Raw genomic sequence first — 12737 nt, 5'->3', positions numbered from 1 at the left:
TACCTAACTCGTTGGGTAGATTTCATGTAAATGTGGAGGTCAATATACGAAACTTTTCTAATATGTGGATCGAATTCCACGTAAAACTGGAGGTCTTGTGGCTACGATCACAACAACAACAACAGTCACATGAAACTACTAGCTCACTTTCGTTCTGGACTAATCTACAGTAGCGACGTTTGCGGGAGAGGGGGTTGTTCTGCCCCCCACCCCCCCATTGTGGACAAAGCCTTATATTTATATTCTTTTTAGCCAGTTGAATCTAAGAATGATTTTTAAAAAGTAATTTGTACAAAGTCCTGTTGTCTTTTCAGCAATTCTTTATTTTATTTTATTTTATTTTATTTTATTTTATTTTATTTTATTTTATTTTATTTAATCTTTCTTTCTTAATCGGTTTACACTCCGGGGTTGGTTGTTCCCGCGGACTCAGCGAAGGATCCCATCTCTACCGCTCAAAGACAGTGTCCTGGAGCGTGAGACATTGTGTCGGGGGATACAACTATGGAGAATGACCGGTACCTCGCCAAGGCGGCCTCATCTGCTATCCTGAACAGAGGACCTTGTGGGGGATTGAGAAGATTGGAAGGAATAGACAAGGAAGAAGGAAGGAAGGATGGAAGGAAGGAAGGAAGGAAGGAAGGAAGGAAGGAAGGAAGGAAGGAAGGAAGGAAGGAAGGAAGGAAGCGGCCGTGGCCTTAAGTTACAGTAGGTACTATCCCGACATTTGCCTGGAGGAGAAGTGAGAAACCACGGAAAACCACTTCCAGGATGGCTGAGGTGGGAATCGAACTATTCTCTACTCAGTTGACCCCCCGTGGCTGAGTGGTCCCCGCTCCAGCCCTCGTACCACTTTTCGAATTTCGTGACAGAGCTGGGAATCGAACCCGGGCCTCAGGGGGTGGCAACTAACTACACTAACCACTACACCACAGAGGCGGACATTAAACAAAATTACTAGCGGAAATTTGCTCTAAATGTCGTTCGTCGCTGCTAACCGATTTGTATAGCACCACGTCAAGTAGTGTAGTCAAATACGTGGGGGGATCAATGTAAACGGGTTTTTATGTATTATTTACATTCATTTATTGAAAAACGCAGGGCAATTACAATTTATTTTTCCACATAGTTTCCTGCTTTGGAAATGCATTTGTCCCAGCGTATGGGCAGCGTTTTGAAGCCCTCATCGTAAAAAGAACAGTGTAGTGTCACCAGCCAGTTGCGCACGAAGTCTTCCACACTTTCGTCATCTTCAAATCGTTGCCCTCCTAGAGCTTCTTTAAGCGGCCGATAAGTCCGGGCAGTAAGGAGGATGGTCAAGTGTAGTCCAGCGCATTTCATGTAGCTTGGAGACAGAGCTGCAGTATGGGACCGCGCATTGTCGCATTGTGATGATTGCTTGACAACTCCCATAACTGATTCCGCCTTGTTCTGCAATTTCTGATTCTGTCGATCGTCGTCCTTCGTGGCCCTTGTTTTCTTTCGGCCGATATCTTCATTTTTCGATGTGTCGGACCCCTTCCGTATTTTCCCTCTGATTAGTGTTATATAGAGGATGGTTGCCTAGTTGTACTTGCTTTTAAAACTGTTCCGAGGTATCTGTGGAACAGCAGAGGTGAAAGAAGGTGTCAACAATTGACAACAAATAACAAAAGTGTAACAGGTACCAAGTAGCAAATCAACAAATTAAGAAATTATAGATTACAGTCGTTACAAGTTTTGGGGCTTCGAGCCCCGTTTCATATTCCTTGAGCCCTCAGCTCACAACCAAAGGGCAGAAAACCCCTTCATACCAAGGAGCAATTGCCCCTAATTAGAATGTCAAGCCTCCAAGAGGCACGCAGAGATCAAATTTGGAAAGAGCAGTCCCGCTCTCAAGTTTAAAAGCCTATCAAAGGCCACAACAAACTTCACTCCTAACTGCCCTCAAGGCACACATACAGTGAAACAGGGGTATCTTGTACCCAACCTACAGGGCCTTCACATGAAGAAAACAAAACTTTGGGTTAATTAAATGGCCCAAAAAACCAAATTGACTGGAGGCGTAGCTTGCACTCCTACATAAAACTTCTTAAAACCTAGGTGGCACTCGGCCAGTTATACAGGGGCTAATCCCATACTAGGGAGGTGACTCGTAGAAGAATAATTTATTACATTAAGAAGAGAAGAAAATCGGTTATGAAAACGTAGTCACCTCAAAACAACATGAGTGGGAGCTCGAGAGGGTTAAGCACTCTCTATCCCAAATTGCGGTTAATTTACATGAATATAGTAAGGTTTACATTGAAAAGGATTCGAACCTTCCCCCGCGGGTTAAAACTGCTGAGCTAGCAAGAAATAAAGTTCTTAAACGGCCGTTACCTTGTTGATGAACTGCTGCCCGAAGAAAGAGGCGCTTCCCGCCCCCTGCTACATATCACACACTAAGCAAGTTGTCGATGAAGTGGCGACGAACCATGAACCTCAGCAGTTTTATACCCACAAGGAAGCTTCGAGACCTTTCATGAAATAAAAGCGCCACACCCCTTCCCTTTATTGGCTAATATCAAAAGTTTCACACAACATGAACAAGAAACCTAGGATTGGAGGAAAATTAATTTAGAAAATTCGGGATTGGCTGAATTCAAAACTGGCGGAAACAGAGATCAATATTGCCAACCCAAAAACTGAAAGAAAGAAATTTAACAAAGAACAAACTTATGGATACAAGGTTTCTTCAAAAACAGTTCCATCACTTCGCACCAGAGTGCACAATCGTAGTCTTTTCTCTGTAGAGACATCTGGAAGAGAATGTCCACACTTCTTGATACAGAGCAAAACAAACACACTTCGAAATAGATACAGTTCAACACTTCAAAATTACAAAATTTACAGGGGTGACGTCTTCCGAGAAACCATTGAGTTAATTCAGTTTGTTAAAGTTCAGGCTTTCTCCTGTAGAGGAGTTTCAACTGGCGCAATATTTGAATTAGCGGCGTGGAGGTGTACCGTCCGGTACAAAAAGAATAATCACCACCATAATCGCCCAGGCGGCTTCACCTTCTATGCTGAACAAGGGCCTTGTAAGGGATGGGAAGATCGGGAGGGAAGAAAGTGGCCGTGGCCTTAAGTTAGGTACCATCCCGGCATTTGCCTGGAGGAGAAATGGGAAACCACGGAAAACCACTTCCAGGATGGCTGAGGTGGAAATCGAAAACACCTCCAATCAGTTGACCTCCCGAGGCTGAGTGCACCCCGTTCCAGCCCTCGTACCACTTTTCAAATTTCGTGGCAGAGCCGGGAATCGAACCCGGGCCTCCGGGGGTGTCAGGGAATCACGCTAAAATCTACTCCACACAGGCGGACAATAACATTCTTCACTTCCCTATATCAGATTTTTCTCACTGGTGTACAAACCACCTGGCCATGCTGCTCTTTCTATGTTCGCTAATTAGGATGATATTCGCCTCACCTCTTTCCTTTCTTCTACTTACCGGGCGAGTTGGCCATGCGGTAAGGGGCGCGCAACTGTGAACTTGCATCCGGGAGATAGTGGGTCCGAGCTCCGCTGCCGATAGCCCCGAAGATGGTTTTCCGTGGTTTCCCATTTTCACACCCGGAAAAATGCTTTACCTTAATTAAGGCCACGGTCGATTTCTTCCCACTCCCAGCCCTTTCTTATACCATCGTCGCCATAAGGCCTATCTGTGTCGCTGCGACGTTAAGCAAATTGTAAAATTTACCGTGGTTTCCCAGGATTGGTTTTTCCCTCGGATTCAGCGAGGGATCCCAACTCTTCTGCCTCAAGTGAAATGTCCTTTGGGTCGGGAATACGACTGGAGAGGAGGACAAGTACTTCGCCCAGGTGGCCTCACATTCTATGCTGAACAGGAGCCTTCTCTTTACTTTCTCATTGTAACACACTTCCTCAATCGTACAATATGTGTACTAAATAACAAACGAAATGCCGACGAGGATGGGATTCGAACCCACGCGTGCAGAGCACATTGGATTAGCAGTCCAACGCCTTAACCACTCGGCCACCTCGTCGTGTGCAACAACACACACACTGACGAACAGAATGAAACCCGCAAAGCTTAATATTATCTTTGGTAGGTCAGCAAATCTCAAACTGAAAATCCCTTCTTGTATGTTGTAGTTATAATCTTTAGATAAAAGGCTAGGCTCATGCTTCTGGAATTACATAGGAATCTCACATACAGTATAATACTGTGTACATCACCACCGTAAATTCCTCTATGCATGTATGTCTACCCATAATTCCCGTGACCTGATACGGGGTTGGCGATGACGCGAGTTGAATTTATATAGTGTCTCAAAAAAGTACGGGTCTGTCGAGAAATGCTACAAGTGAGGTCGAAGAATCGAAGGGAATGATGATAAAAAATTGACATAATACTAGAATCCTTGATTATTTAATTATAATAAGATAATTGTTCCATGTCCATATAACTTAAAAACCATAACTTAAAACAATCATTTTCACTTGTCACCAAAAAAGTATTGTTCTGAATTAACATGATCCTTCGTGAACGTTTCAGTACTTGGTAGATCCACCTTTCCTCTTTATAATCTCAACTAACCAATTTAGCATCGATTGTACCAAGGTTTCCGTAGTTTCCTTTGGTATGTTATTCCATTCGGTGAGTAAGGCTTCTTTCAGGTCAGATTAGTTTGATATTGCATGTTTACTCACGTTTTGCTCCAAATAGTGCCACAAATTCTCGATAAGATTGATGTGGGAGACTGTGGTGCAGTTTCCATCCATGGCTTCGTGTTGCAGGGCTGTGTGTTTGGAGACGTTATCTTGCGTAAATGTATACTTTGCTGAGAGTCCCATTTTTTGTACACTTGATGCAAGATGTGTCTTGAGGATGTTAATGTATGCTTTGTGATCCATAGTCCCTTTAGTAAAGGCTAATTCAACTGCACCATTCGCAATCGTGCAACTCCACACCATCAGGGAACCACCTCTATGTTTCACAGAAGTTGTCAGGTTCTCTTCAAGTTCAGAATTCGTCTTTCTCCACACAGTCGCTCGTCTGTCTGACCTGAAGGGGGTAAATTTACACTCATTGGTAAAGAAGACTGTCTTCCATTCCTCCTAGTTGTCATTTCTGTGCTCTTTAGCGTACCTAAGTCTCTTCTTCCTGTCAGCCTTGCTGATGTACGGCTTTCTACGGGCTGTTCTGCCCCCATATCCTCTTTCGCGTAGTACATTTCGGATAGTTTCAGATGACAATTGCACTCCTACATCTTGTTGTAACGCAGCTGCTACATTCGGCGCACTTAGCTGAGGATTTTGGGCCACTTTACGTACAATTTGCCATTTGTCTTGTACTGATAACTTTGAGGGGCGGCCACTTCTTGGTCTTTTTTTTAATTGTCTTTGTTCTTTTGTTCCTGTACACAATATTTTTCACAGTTGTAACAGCTCTTCCAATAATTTCACTTATGTCCTTGAAAGATTTAAAAAAAACCAAACCCCATGGCACTACAGTCCTTGAAGACCTTGGCCTACCAAGCGACCGCTGCTCAGCCCGAAGGCCTGCAGATTACAAGGTATCGTGTGGTCAGCACGATGAATCCTCTCGGCCGTTATTCTTGGCTTTCGAGACCGGGGCCGCCATCTCACCGTCAGATAGCTCCTCAATTCTAATCACGCAGGCTGAGTGGACCTCGAGCCAGCCCTCAGTTCCAGGTAAAAATCCCTGACCTGGCCGGGAATCGAACCCGGGGCCTCCGAGTAAGAGGCACGCACGCTACCCCTACACCACGGGGCCGGCCCTTGAAAGATTTACCTTTTTGAAATAGTCACACTGCAATCCTCCTTTCTTCCATGGTTGTTCCTTTCATTTTCCTTCCCATTGCTAGGTGAACGCGGAAACAGTGCTGAATATTACCTTCCAACGTGTCAGCACAGACACAACGAGCCCGAGTTGCGGCATACAGCACGATGTCACGATATTGTTTACTAGACCAATACTTGTTTGTCGTGAAATGACGCACGTTGTTGTATTACTGGTCTGTTTGCTAACAGCGTGAATCTCCTTCGCTCCATATTCAACCTACTGATGTACTTGACTGTCCTACATACTCTATCTACATACGTTTAGTTCTATTACACTCACCAGTATTTGTTCTATACCGTTCCGTTCATACCACGGTTATGGGCAGACGAATAATTTTTTGAGCCACTGTATGCTATATTTTAACGGCCCTTCCTGACGCCAACATCAGTTGAGGGGCAATGAAGATGAAATGAGTGATGGCGCATGAAACTGGGTAAAAAGGCATTGGCCAATGGAGATGAAATGTCGCTGAATTTCAATGGAAGTGAAAACAGGAAACCACAGGTAACCATTCTCAGGGCTGACAACGCTGGGGTTCGAAACCTCTCGTCTTTCGAATGCAAAACTTGATTCCATAACCGTAGCGTATTAACACATGCGGCCCTCCGTTCGATAATTTCCCTGAATTAGGGCCTATTTTATTTTATTCTTTCTTGATATGTTTACATTCCAGGGTTGGTTTATCTCTCGAACTCAGCGAGGGATCCCACCCCTACCGCCTGAAGGGCAGTGTCTTGGGGCGTATGACTTTGGGTCGGATTTACAACTGGGGAGGAAGACCAGTACCTCACCCAGGCTGCCTCACCTGCTATGCTGAACAGGGGTTTGTGGGGGATAGGGAAGGAAGAGGGAAGGAAGTGGCCGTGGCCTCAAGTTAGGTACCATCCAGGCGTTTGCCTGGAGGGGATGTAGAAAATACGGAAAATCACTTCGAGGGTGGCTGAGGTGATAATCGAACCCCCTTATACTCTGTTGACCTCCCAAGGCTGAGTGGACCCAGTTCCAGCCCTCGTACCACTTATCAAATTTCGTGGCAGAGGAGGCAATCGAACCACGGCCTCTGGGGGTGAGAGCTAATCACACTAAGCATTACACCACAGAGGCGGTTTTAGTATTATTATTATTATTATTATTATTATTATTATTATTATTATTATTATTATTATTATTATTGTTGTTGTTGTTGTTGCTGTTGTTTTTTAAACAATAATAATATGGTAGTACGCCTATAGTAGGCCTAAGCGAGATTGAATTAAAATATAGTAAAGATAATGCAGTGAACTCGCAGTGCGATCAGCAGTATTCTGTAAGAAAGAAGGCGGCTCAGGGACGGAACTATCTTCACACCGGTTTGTTTTCAGACCAACTTGGATGTATGGGAGTGAAAGGTGGGTGGATTCACGGTATCTTGTTCATGAGGTAGAAGTAACAGATGATTGCTGGTACAAACAGCTGGGAACATTGACAGTGGGGTACTCAGAATGAGGATGTCAAGGCTAAGTTGGGCATGAACTCGATAAATGAAGCTGTACACATAAATCGGAATTGGTGGTGGGGTCATGTGATCCAAATGGAGGTGGATAGAATACCTAAGAGAATAATGGAGTTGGTCATAGAGGATAAGAGAAGTAGAGGGAGACCACGATGACGATGGTTACACACAGTTTCTAATCATTTAAATATAAGAAATTTGCAACTAGAGATGGTACGGAACAACAGTACTTACAAATAGAGGATTGTGGTGGCGTTTAGTTAATTCACAGAGACTTGCAGACTGAACACTGAAAGGCATGACAGTCTATAATGAAGATGTATGTATGTATGTATGTACAGGTTATCTCTTATAAACCCTGTCCTAACGCACGGTGTTTTGTACTCTGAACTACGCAAGTGCAGTATGGGAGGGCGCGCACCGTTCTTGGCCTTGCAAGCAGACTCTATGTGTTCGACCTGGCAAGCATGAGTCACCAGTCTGAATCTCACCTGTTAACATGGTGACACAGTTATCACCGCAAAACTGTATTTTCGTATGTAAAAGTTCTGAATTTATCTTAATGCAGAGGTACCAAGATGACTGGGGTTCGAACCCTCTCGTCTTCCGAATGCAAAGCTCTCCGTTCTCCGATCAGTTAACGAAAGAAGATAAATTGCGTGGGTGGTTCAACAAGAGTCTGCCCCTGCTCATACAGCAGAAGATTCCCTTCTAACAATCTTGGAAGTGTTCGCAGATTGACTGACCACTGCTGGTCTATTTCCCCCTCGTTCTCCAGTTCTAACAGCGTGTGATTTTTACTTGTTGGGTAAACTGAAAGAAAAAGTGTATCGAACAAATCCTCAAACATTAGAAGAACTGAATGAAATCAGAAACATTACATAGGCTGTACTCGCTCGCGTTGGCCAGAATGTGGTTACCAGGTACAATGCCAGTATAACACAGAAAGGACGACACTTCCGGCATTTTTTATAAGGTAAGATTTTATATGACCGCCTCTGTGGTGTAGTGGTTAGTGTGATTAGCTGCCACCCCCGGAGGCCCGGGTTCGATTCCCGAGTCTGCCACGAAATTTGAAAACTGGTACGAGGGCAGTAACGGGATCCACTCAACCTCGGGAGGTCAACTGAGTAGAGGGGGGTTAGATTCCCTCCTCAGCCATCCTCGAAGTGGTCTCCCGTGATTTCCCACTTCTCCCCCAGGCAAATGCCGGGAGGGTACCTAACTTTAGGCCACGGCCGCTTCCTTCCTATCCTCCGACAAGGCCTCTGTTCAGTGTAGCAGGTTAGGTCGCCTGGGCGAGGTACTGGTCATCTTTCCCAGCTGTATCCCCGGCTCAAAGTCTCACGCTCCAACACACTGCCCTTGAGGCGCTACAGGTGGGATTCTTCGCTGAGTCTGAGGGACAAACCAACCCTGGAGGGTAAACAGATAAAGAAAGCAAGAAAAGAAAGGTTTCATGTAAGATTGTATACACCCATAAAGCGGGGCCCCCACGTGCGACATAAGTTCGGCAGAGGCAGCTGCCATAGCGCAGAATACAAACACCGTGCGTTCGGTCTGGTTTTATAAGAGAGACCCTGTAGGCTATGTATTGTACTCTTAAGTTGACATAGGTTGTCTTACACGGCTGCCGTGGTGGTAATAGTAGATTGTTGGCCATCTCGGGGGCTTAAATACTAATAGGCTATCGGTTACAAGAGTGATCACAAGAATTTATTTCAAGAAGGTTACGCGAAGCCAGTCTGATATCACGATCTAATTGCTAAGTTATTTTTCTATCAGAACACTTTCCTTCATCCTGTTCCTACTACAACATAAATATCAATCGGCACTAAGTTCTGGATGATCAAGAAAATTCCGAGGAGAATGGGATTCGAACCCACGCGTGCAGAGCACATTGGATTAGCAGTCCAACGCCTTAACCACTCGGCCACCTCGTCTGGACCTAGCGGATGATGACAATAGTTACCTGCGCGGATATCGTTTGTCATTATCTTCGTTACGTCAATAAATCTGAGATTGAAAATCCTGTCTTACCTCCTGTACACGCTTGAAATCTTTAGATAAAAGGCGAATCGCATGATTCTTGACTGATATAGAAACTGAAAGTCTAAAGCTTTCTTGTAAGAGATGCATACACGGTAAAAAGCTTGTATTTCCTGAACTGAGTGTAATCGTCGCTAGATTCTCGTCAAAGCGGCCGTGGTTCGAATATCAGCCAATGCGTAGGGTTTTCTTTCGATGTGGTTCGGATTCGACGTACGTCATTTCTTACTTTCTTAATCCGTATATCCTCCAGGGTTGGTTTTTCTCTCGACCTCGGCGAGGAATCCCACCTCTACCGCCTCAAGGGCAGTGTCCTGGAGCGTGAGACTTTGGGTCGGAGGGATGAAACTGGGGAGGACGAACAGTACCTATCCCACGCGGTCTACCTGCCATGCTGAACAGGTTCCTTGGGTTGGGGGGGGGGGGGGAATCGGAAGCGATAGGCAAGGAAAAGGGAAGGAAGCGGTCGTGGCCTTTAGTTAGGTACCATCCCGCCACTTGTCTGGAGAATTGGGAAACCACGGAAAACCACTTCGAGGACGGCTGGGGTGGGAATCAAACCCTCGTCTACTCAGAGGTGGACCATCCCGTTTCTATTATAGCGTCATTGTCTATCAACACAAAACTCTGGATGATTAGCAAAATTCCGACGAGGATGGGATTCGTACCCACGCGTGCAGAGCACATTGGATTAGCAGTCCAACACCTTAACCACTCGGCCACCTCGTCGTGCGATGTACCCGAAATACCTCTAGCTATTCAAGCGGACATCGTTTGTCCTTATCTTTGTTAAGTCAATAATCTGCGATTAAAAAACTTGTCGTACCTCCTGTATACATTTGTAACCTTTAGATAAAATGCCAGTCGCATGATTCTTGACTGATATCAAAACTGAAAGTTTAAAGCTTTCTGGTAAGTGATGCATACACGGCATACACAATCTTCGTGTTTCCTGTAAGTGAGTGGCATCGTCTCTAGATTCTCATCAAAGCGGCCATGGTTCAAATATCATCCAATGCATAGGGTTTCTGTTCAAAGCGCTTCCGATTCCGCGTACGCAACTTCTTTTTTGTGCTATTTCTTTTGTGTCTCACAGACAGGTCTTATGGCAACGAGTGGACAGGAAAGGGCTTGGACTGGGACGGAAGCATCCGCGGCCTTATTGAGGTACAGTCAGGTGTGAAAATGGAAAGCCACGAAAAACATCTTAAGGGCTGCTGACAGCGGATTGAAACCCACTGTAACGCGAATAAAATCTGATAGCTACGTAATCCAGACCGCGTACCCAACTCGTTGGGTAGATTTCATGTAGAAGTGGAGGTTAATATACAAATCTTTTGTAATATGTGGATCGAATTCCACGTAAAACTGGAGGTCTCGTGGCTACGATCTCAACAACAACAGTCACATAAAACTACTAGCTCACTTGCGTTCTCGACTAATCTACAGTAAAGGCGTTTGGGGGTTGGGGGAGTTGCAGTCGCCCCACAGTTTGTGAACTAAACATTACATTTCTGTTCATTTTAGCCAGCTGAATCTAGGAATTATTTTCAAAAAGCAATTTGTACAAATTCCTGTTGTCTTATCAGGTTATTATTTATTTTCCTTTCTTTAATTCTTCCTTGATTTCTTTCTTAATCGGTTTACCCTCCGGGGTTGGATTTTCCCTCGGACTCAGCGAGGGATCCCACCTCGACCGCCTCAAGGGCAGTGTCCTGGAGCGTGAGACATTGGGTCGGGGATACAACTGGGGAGAATGACTAGTACCTCGCCGAGGTGGCCGCATCTGCTATGCTGAACAGGGGATCTTGTGGGGGAATGGGAAGATTGGAAGGGATAGACAAGGAAGAAGGAAGGAAGCGACCGTGGCCTTAAGTTACAGTAGGTACTATCCCGGCATTTGCGTGGAGGAGAAGTGGGGAAACCACGGAAAACCACTTCCAGGATGGCTGAGGTGGGAATCGAACCCACCTCTACTCAGTTGACCCTCCCCCCCGCCCAAGGAGGAGTGGACCCCGTTCCAGCCCTCGTCGCATTTTTCAAATTTCGTGGCAGAGCCGGGAATCGAACCCGGGCCTCCTGGCGTGGCAGCTAATCACGCTGACCACTACACTACAGAGGCGGACATTCATCTTTCCACGATGCAATAATTCTACTGTTTCCTTTTCTCTCACACTCTTTGAAGAACTTCCTCGCCTATTATTTTATCAATCCATTTAATGTTCGTCATTCGTCTGTGGCACCACATCTTGAATAATTTTAGCCTCCGTTCTTTCTCAGTTCCCACAGTCCAAGTTTCACAGCCGTATAAAGCTTCACTCCAAACATACGCTTTTAGAAGCCTTTACTTGATCTCAATACTGATACTGTGAGAAGTTAAAAGTACTTTTCCTTTTGTTGAAAGCCCATTTTGCTTGGTTGATTCTACTCCGTACCTCTGCTTTACTTTGTCCTTCTCTGGTGATCCTATTCCGCAGATAATCAAATGAGTCAACTTCTTCAAGCACTTCGTTGCCTATCTGGATTCGTATCTTAGTTTGCCCATCTTTATTACAAACCATCAGTATTGTCTTAGTTTTGTTTATTTTTATGTTGTATCTTTTTCTCATAACCTCGTTCATTTTTAATAGCATGGCTTGAAGGTCTTCTTCGTTTTCAGCCATAACAACAATATCACTCGCAAATATGATCATGTCTATTTCTTTACCATGTTTTGTTACCCCCACCCCCAGTACTTACTTGCTCCTTGTGATAATGGTATTAAGCTTGCCCAACAACTGACTGTCCCTTAAGCTATGAACAATGAACGTGAAACATTACACCATTGACTAACCCGCGTAACTACTTTGAAAAATGAACTCACCGGGCGAGTTGGCCATGCGTGTTGAGGCGCGCGGCTGTGAGCTTGCATCCGGGAGATAGTAGGTTCGAATCCCACTATCGGCAGCCCTGAAAATGGTTTTCCGTGGTTTCCCATTTTCACACCAGGCAAATGCTGGGGCTGTACCTTAATTAAGGCCACGGCCGCTTCCTTCCAACTCCTAGGCCTTTCCTATCCCATCGTCGCCATAAGACCTATCTGTGTCGGTGCGACGTAAAGCCCCTAGCAAAAAAAAAAAAAAAAGAACTCATTCTACTACTCATTCTCCCCACAACACGATTATCAACTTTAATGCCTTTAATTACTTGTAATGACCTACATCTAATCCCACAATTCCCAATTAGGTTAAAATCTTGTCCTTTGTTCTCCATCAGGCGTCTTCTATAGATCTACGAAACATACACATAACTGTTTATTCATTTCGTACAATTTTTCGCTTACTTCGAAAACTGATTTTTTTTTT

At 44.8% G+C, this 12737-nt stretch overlaps 3 non-coding genes across 3 annotated transcripts; all 3 read right to left on the bottom strand.

The window, feature by feature from the left end:
* Nucleotides 1-3947: 3947 nt before the first annotated feature.
* On the bottom strand, nt 3948-4029 carry TRNAS-GCU (transfer RNA serine (anticodon GCU)). Its single transcript has one exon. It is a non-coding gene; the product is annotated as a tRNA-Ser (tRNA).
* Nucleotides 4030-9205: 5176 nt separating this feature from the next.
* TRNAS-GCU (transfer RNA serine (anticodon GCU)) lies at nt 9206-9287 on the bottom strand. Its single transcript has one exon. It is a non-coding gene; the product is annotated as a tRNA-Ser (tRNA).
* A 753-nt stretch (nt 9288-10040) lies between these two features.
* On the bottom strand, nt 10041-10122 carry TRNAS-GCU (transfer RNA serine (anticodon GCU)). The gene has a single exon. It is a non-coding gene; the product is annotated as a tRNA-Ser (tRNA).
* Between the last annotated feature and the right edge of the window lie 2615 nt (nt 10123-12737).

This window comes from Anabrus simplex, chromosome 3 (genome assembly GCF_040414725.1).
Source record: "Anabrus simplex isolate iqAnaSimp1 chromosome 3, ASM4041472v1, whole genome shotgun sequence".
NCBI classification, from domain to species: Eukaryota; Metazoa; Arthropoda; class Insecta; order Orthoptera; family Tettigoniidae; genus Anabrus; species Anabrus simplex.
This window is presented reverse-complemented; position numbering and strand designations above follow the sequence as displayed.